Source organism: Linepithema humile, chromosome 1, assembly GCF_040581485.1.
Source record: "Linepithema humile isolate Giens D197 chromosome 1, Lhum_UNIL_v1.0, whole genome shotgun sequence".
In the NCBI taxonomy this organism is placed as follows: domain Eukaryota; kingdom Metazoa; phylum Arthropoda; class Insecta; order Hymenoptera; family Formicidae; genus Linepithema; species Linepithema humile.
This window is the reverse complement of record NC_090128.1, coordinates 19,789,917-19,798,986: the sequence shown is the minus strand read 5'-3', so window position 1 is coordinate 19,798,986 and position 9,070 is coordinate 19,789,917. Positions and strand designations below refer to the sequence as shown.

The following is a 9,070-nucleotide window of genomic DNA, read 5'->3' as shown; positions in this document are numbered from 1 at the left end:
AGAGGGAGAGGGATGAGGTCATAACTCACAACGTCGAATCTGACAAATGGATCTATTGTCTTCCGCGGTGATACGTTATCATTATGCAGTTATGGGGCAAATTTTGATATGGCATCAGACGGGTTGATTTGATTAGAGCTTACGTGTATGAATTATCTGGAACTTATCTTCTTTGCAGATTGCATTGAAATTACATTCTCGGAAGAGAGATTCTTATATCGACGGAAAATCGAAAGTCGCTCTCTTACAACTGATCTGTCGGTGTTCCAGTAATGATATTGCTCTGCCTCATGAATTTTCATTTCAAGCTACTTGGAACGGAGGAAATAGCCTTATCTATCCGATGCAGTTTAAAGATGATAACGAGAAGAACGTAAAAGGTCGGGAGAAACAGCATTTAACAATTAGGAACAATTCTTGCTCCCTCGTAGAACTTGTTCGCCAACGGCGTCGTTGACTATCTGGGTCAAAGTTGGAACAACAGAAAAGGTGAAAAGGAACTTCGCGAAAGGAAAGAGCAAGCACTTCCTTTTGACTTTTCGCGAATTCCCGTCGTTGACAGAAAAGAAAAAAAAAAAAAAGGAAAGTATTGTTGCGTATGCATCATTGTATCACACAATGAAAAGTTTTTCCCACTTGCGTGTGTTCCGTACCGTAAATCAACTCCGAAGAAAACGCGCAATGGTGCTGCTATTTAACCCGTATATCTGATACTGAATTATCGTTCTGAAAGTTTATAAATTTTATCGGCTAATAACGTTTTGAATAATTTTTGATGCATAAAGCATTGAAATTTCTACCTACATATTAAAATTCCTACGCTGAAACTTGTTTTATATATAAAGTTCTACAAGCTTCGCTTCATCGTTTTCAAATAATCAAGGCGTAAATTTGATTTTCAATAAGTGGAAGTTGATGTTGCGCTTGCAACGAGAGAGAAGTGAAATTTTTCGCGGCGGTAAAGAAAATCTATAAATCGTCGCGCGGGTCTATTTTTTCTCCCGTCGTGCTAAGTGACTGGAAAGAATCCAGTCGGCTGCCATGTGAAATGTCAGCACCCTCGGGCTGGCTAACCCTCCCCAGCCCTGAGGGGAATCCACATAACGATCGGTAACATCGAGAACGGTCCGCAAACGATTTATCGATAATTGATCGCGCGTTGCACCCGTAAATTGCATTGTAATGATATAAATTCTACGGATTGCGGGATAGGCTTTCGGCTTATCCTAGAATATTGCAAAAATAGAATTTTCCGTGGAACATTAGGGGAAAAAAAAATGTATAGAGCGACATGAGCGTAAATTGAACTATACACTAAGGCAAGTTTAAAATACATTATTTATCCCGCCATTGCGCATTTCATTGTGCTGAATGTAGCGCGAGCCGTTACATTGAGTGAATCACTCGGAATTGTAGAGTCAATCCGAATAAGGAACTAATAAAAGAATCGCGGCAATAAATATAACGAGACTCCGCAGCTTTATTATCCTGATTGCGCGACAGCGCGCGATGAGTGCTGCGGAACAGCTCGCGGCGCCGATTTATTACGATTTCTCCAAGACGCATCTTTGCGCGGAAGATGGTTACGACAGCCGCCAGGGCCGTTAATCGGCGCTAAAGAGACCGCGCGTCTAACAATCGGACCATCGAGAGCATTTCCACGAGGCATTTATCGATAATCGATCGTAGTAGACCCCCGAATCGCAGACGGTTCCATTCTCGTCCCGTTCTCCCCCCCCCCCTCCCCCCTCCCTCCTCCACCTTATCTTACCACTCTCGCGCCGTCAAGCAGCCTGTTTCCCGGAGCGAGTGAAGCTGCATTCACAATCATGCGGCGGGGAGCGCTTAAGCCGTTCGACTCAAGAAGGATCTTGTTCCCGGGTTCCGCAGAGCTGTCACGTGCACCTTGCAGAGCGGGCACACAGCGGCTGGTACATGCCGAGCTATGCGCACGAGGGTTGTGTAAGGCCACGCGTATATATGGAAATGCGTCGTTAGACAGGTGCTTGAGAGCCGCACCGCATGCCATAGGGTAATTTCTCATAGGTGCGACACGTCGACTCCGCAGCGACGCAATCTGCCACCTGCAATGGTCCGCGTCTGTGCACGCGGTGGTTTGCGCCCTGCGCCGAGGAAATAAACGCATTACGCCCTTTCGCCCTTCCGTCCCCGCCGGCTCCGGGCAAATTGCCCGCGCAAATGGACGAGTGAAACGACTCTTCCGCCGAATATCCCAAATCTAACGTTTTCGCGGCGATAAATCGGCGAAACAAAGCCGCCGGTAATTACGCGGGACGTAGGCAGCCGGCAATAATAACCTGTAAATGTCAGTTCCAAGGGGATTTCCACGAGCAAAGAACCTTCTTCGCTTCTCGATTACTCAGTCGAGTCACGAACGGAACCTCGTAATTTGCCCATTAATTTATTACAACGCTATTTGATGGCAAACAGCGATCTGATACGCGGACGATCCTCCGGACGGGCCGTCGCGCTCTTGGCCGACACCGAGCGCCACCCCGAAAGGATATCAATCTTTATTTTTCTCTCGTTAAGAGGTCAAGATAAAAAGGAACATCGCGAAATGTTTCGCCGTGACACGGCACCGTTACGCCGCTCGCGCCGCCATTACCACGAATATCCATTAAAAAATATTTTATATCGCGTCACACACAAGCGACGATGCTGAAAATTCTCCCTCAACCCCCCCGCGAAACTGTCCCGCCTTAAGTATCCGATTCACGAGCCAGCCGGGACATTTTCATTTCGGACGGTCTCGCGACTTTTTACGCCTATCACAGTGTTTTGTGTCAGCAGGGATAGAATATATCCACACTGTGGTTCCGTATATGAAAAATTAGTTTATTGATATTGTACAGGTTTGTGGGTTTTTACACACACTAATGTTGCGACGACGCTTAGGGGCCTTCGTACGCCCTGAGTCGCATGGACTTGACACACACTAATGTTTTGCGACGACGCTTAGGGGCCTTCGAACGCCCTGAGTCGCATGGATCTCGCCTAGGGGCGTTATATCTTTCACCCTGAGTCCTAGTGGTCGGACGAACCGCGACAACGCCTAGAGACGAATCGTCTTGAGTCGCGTGTTTATTGTTATGGATATGCACACACACACACACTCGGTATCGTTTTCTTATGTTTAATCGTATGAACTTTTCGAAAATAGTCTAGATGTAGAACCGTCGACTAGCTCGGGCAGAACAGTATTGAATCCTAATTTAGCCTTTCCAAGCTAGGTTTCTTGGATCCGGCTTCTGATTGGTTCTGAACTTCCATTGGTTCATATACATAAGGTAACATCAACAATATGCCGACAAAGATTGTTGTTTTTAAATTTACCCACGATGAAAAAGATAAAAAAATACCGCCAATATAAAAAAAGTCAGAAAGTACCGCCGACGCTATCGTTAGACATTGCGCGGCCTTTAGATCTTTGCCGAATTTATAAGATCCGTGTGTGTATGTGTGTGTATGTGTATGTATGTATGTTAACGCATTATTCCGTCCGACCTTATATTTATTTTCTATTATTGCTTTATTGCAATATTAATTTATGTGCACAACGCATAGAGAGCTCTCATACGTGACACACAGCGAGCGATGAATTATTCACGCGCAACGCGGCATGAAGAATCGTCGGCGCCTTGTATTTTCAACTACAATCGTTTTGTCGCTCTCCCTCTCCCCCCTCCCTCCCCCACCCTCTCCCCCACCCTCCGCGAAATTTATCGTACACTCTCCTTCTGGCCGCGCAACGACGGGTCAACGGAATCGATACTTGGCCGATAAGGCTAATGGTGTCGCGTAACGCCCGACCGATGTCGTTATTACGTTGAGATCGCCACTTTGGGCGTGGGCGCAATTTAAAGAGATAGGCCGCGCGTGATCGCGTATTATTGCGAGCCGTGAAAATATCCGCACTCCGATTCACATCCGATTCATCATCGTGTGTTTTACTACAGCGGGGCAAACGGCGCTTTGCCGCATATACGCGCGCCGGGCTTTTTTTTTTTGTGCGCAAAATTGAATAACTCAATACCGTTGATCAATGCAAAGTACATTTCGTCATTATAAATCATTACAGTCTACCGATAGAATCATGATCAAAGAGAGCCGTTAAAATAGAAAATTCACCATAACGCGTATCGAACGTATTCGCTCATACGTTTACGCTTTTTATAATAAATTGCACAATTTCGTGCGCCAGCCTCACAATCGATGCAAACCGTCTTTTATGTATTGGTGCTCCCGCCGGTCTATTGCGATAAATTCTAATTACAATCGAATACTCGAGAATACCCCGGTAGTACCAAGCGAATCGCTGCACAATACCGTAGGTGGCGCAATATATGTGCACGGCTTTATTCATATTTCTCACGCTATTTCTCCCAATAATCGAGTGTCGCTCGCTATCGCAAGTAGTTATACCAACATAATGGACGGCAGTTTATAACGATACCTTACGTCTCGATCGCGCGATACAAGTGCCATTGCTGTTGTAATTGAGACCCTTCGCGCAACATTTGCCAAGATGTACGAAGATTTACGTCTTAAGAAATACAAGATTAAAGCTTTGTAATTCGACACGTTAACTAAGCTTATAAATTCTCCAATTCTCAATGTTTTTACTGCAGAAATTTTTATTTCAGTTATGAAGTATTTATAATTTTATAAAAAAATTATTTATATCTAAAAAATTTTATAATTTAAAGTAAATTTTTGACAAAATAAAAAGACAAACGTTCGATTTGTTTTTCAGAGTTTATTACTATCGTCCCCTTGCATGCAAGTCTCCCGATTACAATGACCCAATATTCGTACATTCGTCGCCGCTTTTATTCTTCGTCAAAATTGAATTCGATCCGATAACGCCCACCGTTGCACGGTCCCGCACGAAATAAACGCAGCGCCGATCGAAATCCAGCAAGAGATACCTCGTACCAGGCGGAATTTCTTGCGGGCTGCATTATATTCTCGCGTCCTTTATCTATACTTCTCACGCTATTTCTTCCAATAATCGAGTGTCGTCGCGCATCGCGCACGGTTATTCTGGATCATGCCCAGTTTTGACTCTGCCGCGCGTCAACAGAATATTGCGTTTGCTGGCTGGCGCCAAATCGAGCGGAAAACTAAAGAGAAAAGCGGCTAGAAAATAAAGCGCTATCTGTGTTCCGCGATGAAATAAAATGCGCATTACAACGTTGAAACGACGAGTTAAAAGCGCATTTTCTTTACAATTAAACGGCCAAACAAGCAACGGCAATTCCAACGGCGGTATTTCGCGATACGGTCAAAGCGCGCTGGAATTATTTCGCCGATTATATTGTCAGCGCGTGTAGGTAAATGCAATTGTAAGATTACAACAGCGGCGGACGAAACGGGAAAAAGGTTAGTGTGAAATCGTGATAACGCGGTCTCTTATAGATAGTATGCGGCCTGTGCGATGCACACGCTTCCGGCTAGCTGACAGGCGAATCTGGACAATGCTAACTTGATTTATGGTCAGGGCAGAAGGCTTTTCGAAATTTGCATTGCGGAGAGATGGATGAATATGGCGGCGAGAGAACCAGTTCACAAGATCGAAAAGAGAAAGAGAGAGGTCGCAGGAACGTGGCAGGAAGCACGATTATGAGGACAGGTTAGCAAGCGGAGGTTAAAAGCGACAAGAGAGAGAGAGAGAGAGAGAGAGAAAAAGAGAGAGAAAAAGAGAAAGATAGAAAGAGAAAGAGAGAGATTAGCAAAGAGAGAGATTAGGCCGAGCTAACGGAATCAAGGATAACTCGATAAAGGTGGCAGGATGGCTCGGGGCCGAATGAAGTCCCGGCGAGCCGTCCCCCTCCCTCTCTGTCTCTCAGGTGGATCCGTTTATCATCGTGGTACACGCGAAATTAGATCCGTCCTCTGCAAACACTTCGTTCGGTTCGTTTTACGGATTTTCAGCTGGTCATCCGCATAATCTCGGTATTCCGATTGGAATCCAGGAAGTTCCCCCCCCCCCTCTCTCTCTCTCTCTCTCTCTCTCTCTCTCTCTCTCTCTCTCTCTCTCTCTCTCTCTCTCTCTCTCTCTCTCTCTCTCTCTCTCTCTCTCTCTCTCTCTCTCTCTCTCTCTCTCTCTCTCTCTCTCTCTCTCTCTCTCTCTCTCTCTCTCTCTCTCTCTCTCTCTCTCTCTCTCTCTCTCTCTCTCTCTCTCTCTCTCTCTCTCTCTCTCTCTCTCTCTCTCTCTCTCTCTCTCTCTCTCTCTCTCTCTCTCTCTCTCTCTCTCTCTCTCTCTCTCTCTCTCTCTCTCTCCTCCCATCCCCTCTCTCTCTCCCCTCTCTCTTTCTCTCTCTCTCTCTCTCTTTCCCTCCCTCGCTGGATCCGTGCGGCACCACAAAAATTCAAACCGTTTGATTCCTCCCTTTGATACTGTTCCGCGCAAAGCCAACAAATATTAACTAGTTTCACGTGAGAGTATACAGCAGCGATTTTTCTAGCTCGTGTGCGCGTGAAACTTGATCTAAATACGTTTCTGGCCAATGATTTCATCCACTCGTTTCACTCTCTTTCTCTCGAAAAACAAATAGTTGAAACAATTTCTCTAAACATATTTTCTTTCTCACAATGGAAAAACTTCCTCGCTCCGTCATTGCCTGGATTACAAAAGCTCGCGGCAAGCAACTTAATTTACGAAATTGCAATCCGCGGTGCTCCTCGGAGACATTAATTTAGTATCCTCCCGCTTTTCACTATTCCTCTGTTCTTTTTCCCAGACACTTTATTCCCAAAGCCGATCATTCTGCCACGTAGCTATTGCAGCGCCAGATACGACGCAGGCAAGCGGAAGGTAAGGCAAAGGGAATATCGAAATCTCGTATCGCCCCGGCGCGAGTGTCTTGTAGCTGCAAGATACAAGTCGAGTATTTCCTGAATGGAAAAACTTGGCGGTTCTTGTCTCCCTATTCAAACAGGCAACAGCGGAGTGAAGTAAGATAGAAATGCGAAATGTCGAAGGAGATATTCACGTCGCAAAAGACAACGGACGCGCGCGCGTGCGGGACGCGAGCTCTGCCTCTCTTTCAAAATAAAAGAGGAAACTGCGTGCATCCCGTGGAACGGCAAAGTAGCACGACCATTCGTAAAACAATATATTACGGCACACTTACCGCGTCGGAAGTCGAACTGAGATATGATATAAAGTTGCTGCATGATACATAACAATGACTCAAAGACGCGCGACGACTTTCCTTAAGAACTTTCCGAGCAATAATTCCCCGGCGCCGCTGGCCGAATGGCAACTTGGCAAATCTGCGTGGAGTTGTTAATTTGTGATAACAGCTATGAAACAACGCGCGCACTGCGGAAAACGGCGTGAAATAAGAACGGGTTGTACAAATGTACTCCGGCGCTCTCTTACGTTTAATTAGACTTCGGACGGCTACCCGCGAGTAAAAGTTTCTCCTTCGGCAGCAGTGGGTCGATATAAAATTGCGAGATTACAGGCCCATCTTCGGGAGTGTCGGTAATTCCGCCAGGGAAGAAAACCAGCTGTAACCCGACGCGCGGAGGGCGATCGCGCACTACCTTCGTTTTTCGCTATTTTACGCGAACGGGTAAGTCCGTACGCTGCAAAGCCTGTACGTGTGTATATGCGCAGTAAAAGTTCGACGTGTTCGCTCGCGAGGAAAAAAGCATTTAATTTTAAGTAATTTTAAATAATTTGCAAATAAACTCAGTAATTTGTTTGGTACAAATTTAATCGAACGATTCAATAAAAAATTATGCTACACATAATAATTACCATACCGCTTCAATAATAATACTTTAAATGCGCGGATTAAAATCCAGACATTTCAATTAAAAAGTCAAACATGGATAAACTCATTTCGATAAATCTATGCAATGTTTATAACATGTGCGCTGTGAAAGTTTTAATAATCGTGCAGAAATCCTAAAATAAGCTCGTAAAAAACATTCAATTTTAATCAAGCAAATTCCGCTCGAGAAAAAAAATAAAATTATAAATATCTGAACCGAAATTTTTGGATACATGACAGCGGGGTCAGACATGTTAGACGTTGCTCCTTTCAGCAAACCGTGTACAATCTTTGTGTACGTGTTGTCAGAGCACACATAAACTAACGCGTAGTTACCCGTTCAAGAAAAATAGCGGAAAAAGAAGCGCGTGACCGCCCTAAGGTCAGGACGCGCGATGTCGAAGAGGACAGCGACACTTTGGCAAAGCACCATCGGTAGGGGAGACGTGGCGCGGCGCGACGGGGCAGCCTCCCTGTAACAGAAGATCACCGCGGAGAAACGCGGAGGCGCCTGCGCCCTTCGAGTATGCCGGAGTTCCTGCGTGCGTTTCCATCAGTCGGGTCTTCAACTCCGGACCGCGAGCAACGGCTCGGTTCGCGCCGTCATTCGTGTCGCGACGCACCCTCCTGACGCGCGGAACCACCCCTACGGTTATATATCGGTCGTGATTGCGCCGACCTATCCCACGGCACGCCGAAGAAGAGAGCGAAGTAGGGTCACGTACGAGATTTTGAAGGCACCGTCGGACCCCGTGTTCCAGATCCTTTCTCCGTCCGCTCTGTTTCATCTGTACGTTTATAAATGCGATCACGTAATCCCGCTCTCGCGAGATCGAAACTTACACCGAAAAGCTCGGGCGAAAGTTTCGCATGATCGGCCGCGAGGAAAATCGCGCGGAGAATCTCATATCGGGCAGCGCTTCCGTGACTTTACGAACGGAACAGATGTGCCCTGACCCGCGCGTAGATTTTTACGAGATGCGAATCTTTCCGCGGAACGACGACTGAAATTTTTCCAACGGCGAAAAGGTGGAGAGGAACTTTTGTGATAGAATCACGCGAGAAAGCGCGTCGCGCTTAGCTTAATCAGATATCTTCCGCTGCGGATCTGTGTGTAAGAGACATTTTCTTTGAATAAAAAAAAAAATATCGAAGTTTTTATACGTAATTGCGAAAAATTGAAAAGGCAAAATGTGATATTTGTATTTCCGCGTAAAAAGTACAATTCCGATAATCGTTTATATTATAAATGGATAAAA

The 9,070-nt window shown here is 45.7% G+C and overlaps 1 protein-coding gene across 1 annotated transcript in view; it reads left to right on the top strand.

The window, feature by feature from the left end:
* Positions 1-8,293: 8,293 nt before the first annotated feature.
* The window catches only part of LOC105667349 (dipeptidase 1), an 84,748-nt gene continuing 83,971 nt past the window's right edge, over positions 8,294-9,070 (top strand). Inside the window, exon 1 of the mRNA XM_012359101.2 lies at positions 8,294-8,601. The gene's annotated coding sequence lies outside the window, so the exon portion shown is untranslated. The remainder of the gene's footprint in view (positions 8,602-9,070) is intronic.